Here is a 5,405-nt window from a genome sequence, read left to right as displayed (position 1 = left end):
GAGGGGCCTGACTCTCACATCCATGCTGCTGTGATGCAGCACAGAGACCTCTCACCAGGAGATAGGATCCAAAAAAAGAGATCTTAAGATTGTGAAATGTGCCGGAAACTGACAGAAATTATGGAAGAGCGTTGGGCTTCCATGTGACTGGGATCCAAGTCAACTTTACCATTTGTTTTATCTGAAGACAGGAAGAAGATCCTGCTGACAATGGGTTATGTATTATATGCCCAAATCCATATATGGCAATCAATATGCAGTTACAAAGCAATGATTCCTATAAGAAGATTTGCCAAACACTAATGGGATTTGGGACTCCTCTTTGTGCAAGCCCCTTTAAAAAATTATTATGGGTGACTCATGCACAATTATATAGACTTATTTTACTTTAAGCAAAGACTAAAATTAGCCAGTGAGCAGAGTTTATTGAAGACTAATACAAGACATCTAGCTGCTACTGAGTGCTGTAAGATTCCCATTGCCCTTGATGCACAAAAAGAGCTGAATTTCCATAATTCTCAGACTGCACAGTATCGTCTGCACCATCAATGCTGACAGCAGTGGGTCATGGTTTCAATTGTGGCTGTTCCTGAAATAATTAATATAATTTAATGGTGTTTTATGTTTGTGGATCATTTTGTTTTTATGTAGTGGTAACTTTTTGTATAACTGCTGAAATGTTACCATTTTTATTTTAATTTGGGCCCTGTCTAAGCCTTGGTTATCACCGAGTTCTTTTTTCCAGTGGGAGGTGGAAACAGCTTGGGTAAGTAGTCTGCAGTGCCTCTTGTCCTCACTACGTTGGCAAAAGTCCAAGAAATGTTACAAGGCCTGAGTGTAGGGGCTTTCATTAGTGCCTTTGCAAGAAGTTTTTCATTTTATGTTTTGAAGAGTCAGATCTTAACATATAGGAAAGTTGTGCTCACCTTCACTTTTGGAAAGATGATGCATCCTTTTATTTGAGTTTCTCTAGGGTCAGTAGTGATGCCTCTGCTTTTATTCCTAACTTCAGTAATCTGAATCTTCTCTGTTCTTTTCTTGATCAGTCTAGCTAAAAATTTGCCATTTTTTAAAACTTTTCAAAGAACCAACTTTCGGTTTCATTGATTTTATTGGGTTTTTTTAATTCTCTCTTTCACTAATTTCTACTCTAATTTTATTATTTCCTTCCTTCTGCTTACTTTAGGTTGACTATGCTCATAAATGTCTTGAAGTGGAAGGTTAGGCTATTGATGTGAGATCTTATTTATTTTTTGATGTAGGCGTTGTTTTATAAGGACTGACGTTTCTGTGATTTGCTCCACATATCTGACCACCCCGGACTTGCACCTACGCAACCAGGCTAAGAAATGTTGTTTGTGAGACTCACACTACGTGAATAACCTTGGGAGCCTGGTTGTTTGAAATGTATTATCTGACCTCCAGGTCAGAACTGGCCCTTCTGTTCTGGATGCCAAAAGCTACAAATCTTGTCTCACATCCCCTCCTGCTCTAGGCTGGGCTGGCTACCCAGAATGGAATCTGGGAGGGGAGGCAGACACACATAGCTCAGTCTCCCTGAAAATACAAAAACATGATAACACAGAAATGCAGCTTGCTCCAAACAGCACGTATGTGAACAAATGTCTAACTTCCCATCATTTGTCCTATACATATGGCCCTTATGGGGATGGTCAGTTGGGAGTCTCACCTGAAGGAAGGACACTCCTTCCAGGCCTCTCAACTGTGACTCTGGCCTGGCTATTTCCATAGGGCTTCCCCAGCTAACAAGGTTGGATGTTATTAAGTACCCAGTTTGATGTAACTTTGCCTTGTTCTCATTTATTGCCCTCTATGACTTTCATCTGTGTGTGTAGATTCCTTTTCTCTTCTGTTTCTATTAGGTTTCAATAATAATAATAATAATAATAATAATAATAATAAAAGTTTTCTTTCCTTTTGGACACCAAAACATAGCTGTTGTGAATCTTCTGTTCAGAGCCTTTTCCTTTTTTTTTTAAAACAGGCATTTACACCTGTAAATATCTAAGTACTATGTTAGTGGTGTCTCTTAAGTTTTAGGGTGTCATGTCTTCATTTTCATTCATCTCAAATTATTTTTAACTTTCCCTTGTGACTTTTTTGACCTATTGACTATTTATGACCATGTTCTTAAATATTCACATATTTGTGAATTTCCCCTATTTTTCTGTTATTGACTTCTAATTTAATTCCACCATGATCGAAGAACATACTTTGTATGATTTCAATCTTTTGAAATTCATTGAAGGTTTTTTTCTAATGGCCCAGCACGTGGTGTAGACTAGAAGATAGTCTGTGGACACTTGAGAAAAATATATATCCCGCAGTTGTTGGGTGGAGTCAATAGATATCTAGTAGGTATAGTGGTTTTTAGTATCATTCGAGTCTTTTAATTTTTGTTGATCTTCTGCTGAATTGTTCTGTCCTTTTTTTTTTTTTTTTGAGACAAATGACTTCATCATTCACAACACACAACAAGCAGCATAAGCATCAGGGAATTGGGGTTCCCTGAGTCCCATTTCCCAAAGGACAATGAGGAGTGTCAGGTGATACCCACAGAGATAATAAAATGCACTACAGAGAGAGGAGCCCCAACCTAGGGAACCTGCATCTTTTATAATGGACAGTATGTCTGTCTGAATTTTGCCCCAGAGGGAGACATTATCTTATTTACTGGAGAGTAAATAAATCTGCTTTTTGCTCCAAGGAAAACATTATCTCTATCTTCCAAGACTTTTCACTACATAAACATTCTCAAGAGAGAGTTCTGCAGAAAAGCAATCCTTACCTATGCAAGGTATGTAAAAATGCAAGAGATCCATGAAAAATTGTTTCTCAAAACTAACCTAAATCTTTCTCAACACTAAAAAAGAAAACACTCCCTGTTTCCTTCACCCCTCTATTTTCTACACTTTCTTCCACAACAAAATATCTCAGTGTTTCCATTTTGCCATCACCCAGTCATTTCTGAAGCCACTGTATTTTGAATTTCACTGCCACTCCTGAATATAAGAGACCCTTTGCCATTTTCATCTAACTTGTCTAACTTATGACCACTCCCTCCTTCTTGAGACTTTTTCTTTGCCTTGCTTTTCTTTTCTTTCTTTTTTTTTTTTTTAAGATTTTATGTATTTATTTGACAGAGATCACAAGTAGACAGAGAGGCAGGCAGAGAGAGAGCGGGGGGAAGCAGACTCCCCACCGAGCAGAGAGCCCAATGTGGGGCTCAATCCCAGGACCCTGGGATCATATCCTGAGCAGAAGGCAGAGGCTGTAACCCACTGAGCCACCCAGGCACCCCTGCCTTGCTTTTCTAAAGTGAACTATCTGCACCCTTCTCTTCTCCCTCCTCCTTGTTCTCCTTCTCTCCTTCTACTGAGATACAAGTCACATATCAAAAATTTACCTTTTTAAAATGTACAATTTGGTGGTTCTTAGTATATTTACTATATGGTATAATTACCAACACTAATTGAAGAACATTTCCTTCATCCCAAAAAGAAATCCCCTGACTTAGGAGTACTCAGTCTTTTTATTTATTTATTTATTTATTTTAAAGATTTTATTTATTTATTTGATAGAGAGATCACAAGTAGACATAGAGGCAGGCAGAAAGAGAGAGGAGGAAACAGGCTCCCTGCTGAGCAGAGAGCCTGATGTGGGGCTCAATCTCGGGACCCTGGGCGGAAGGCAGAGGCTTAACCCACTGAGCCACCCAGGAGCCCCATGGAGTAGTCAGTCTTGATTGTCTCCTACCCTTAGCCCCAGACATGACTTATCTGCTTCCTGTCTCTATGGATTTGCCTATTCTGGACAATTCATGTAAGTGGAATCATGCAATATATAGATATGGTCTTTTTCGACTGGCTTGTTTCATTTTGCAAGATGCTTTCAAAGTTCATTGATATAACATGTGTAGATATTCATTCCTTTTTATGGCTGAATAACATTGCATCTTATGGATACACAAACTTTTGTTTATCCACCCATAACTTGATGGATACTTGGGTTGTTTCCACTTTTTTGGCTGTTATGAATAATGCTGCTATGAACATTTGTGTACAGATTTTTATGGCAATGTAAATTTCAATTCTCTTGGGTTGTACCCATTGTTGAAAATAAGATATTGAAGTCTCTATCTATTATTATTGAATTGTCTATTTCTCCCTTCAATCCTGTCAGTGTTTGCTCCAGGTATTTTGTGGTTTGGTGTACAGATATTCATAATTTTTATATCTTCCTGATGGATGGACCTATTTGTCATTATAGAATGCCCATCTTATCTTAATTGTCTAATTTGCCTGATATTATGGGCTCTCTAGCTTTCTTTCATTGCTATTTGCTTGTACATCTAATGTCCTTTTACTTTCAACCTATTTGTATCTTTGAAACTAAAATATCTTTACTTACTCCTGAAACTAATATTACATGATATGTTACTTACTAGAATTTAAATAAAACTTGAAATTAAAAAAAAGGAAGTATGTAGATATCACATAGTTGAATCTCAGTTTTTTAAATCCAATTTGACAATTTCTGCCTTTTGATTGGATTGTTTAACCCATTTGCACTGAATGTCATTATTGATATAGTTAGATTTATATCAGATATTTTGCTTTATGTTTTCTATATGCTTCATGTCTTCTTTGTTCCACTGTTCTCTTTCACTGCTTTCTTTTGCATTAAGGGAATACTTTTGGTACGTTTTTATTCCTTTAATAATTTTCCCCACAATTTTAGGAATTATTTTCATAATGGCAGATTTACCATATATGTTTTAACCTCTCAGCATCAATTACAGATTTATTCTAATTTAATTCCACTGAGATATAAAAAGGTTACCCTATATAATTCTGTTCTTCTTCCCTTCTTGTGTTATCATGGTTATATATATATATATATATATATATATATATATATATATAATCTCTTATTTTCCTGGCTAGACTTATACCTTGCATGTGTCACAACATTAACAGAGTTGTCTATATATTTGGCCCACCAGTTAAAGAACCTCCTACAGATGTTACTCCCACTTTCTTGACAACAGGGGTGCTCAGTACTTTACGCCAAGCTGACTTTGAGGCCCATACTATTCTCCGGGAGTCTGGGTATGCTGGGAAAATTAGCCAGATGCCAGTGATTTTGACACCATTGCATTTTGATCGGGACCCACTTCAGAAGCAGCCTTCATGCCAGAGATCTGTGGTTATTCGAACCTTTATTACTAGTGATTTCATGACTGGTATACCTGCAACACCTGGCAATGAAATCCCTGTAGAGGTGGTGTTAAAGATGGTCACTGAGATTAAGAAGATTCCTGGTATTTCTCAAATGATGTATGACTTAACATCAAAGCCCCCAGGAACTACCGAGTGGGAGTA

Source organism: Enhydra lutris, unplaced genomic scaffold (genome assembly GCF_002288905.1).
Source record: "Enhydra lutris kenyoni isolate GAN:26980312 unplaced genomic scaffold, ASM228890v2 scaffoldscaffold64, whole genome shotgun sequence".
In the NCBI taxonomy this organism is placed as follows: Eukaryota; Metazoa; Chordata; class Mammalia; order Carnivora; family Mustelidae; genus Enhydra; species Enhydra lutris.
Note: the sequence above shows the minus strand (reverse complement) of the source record.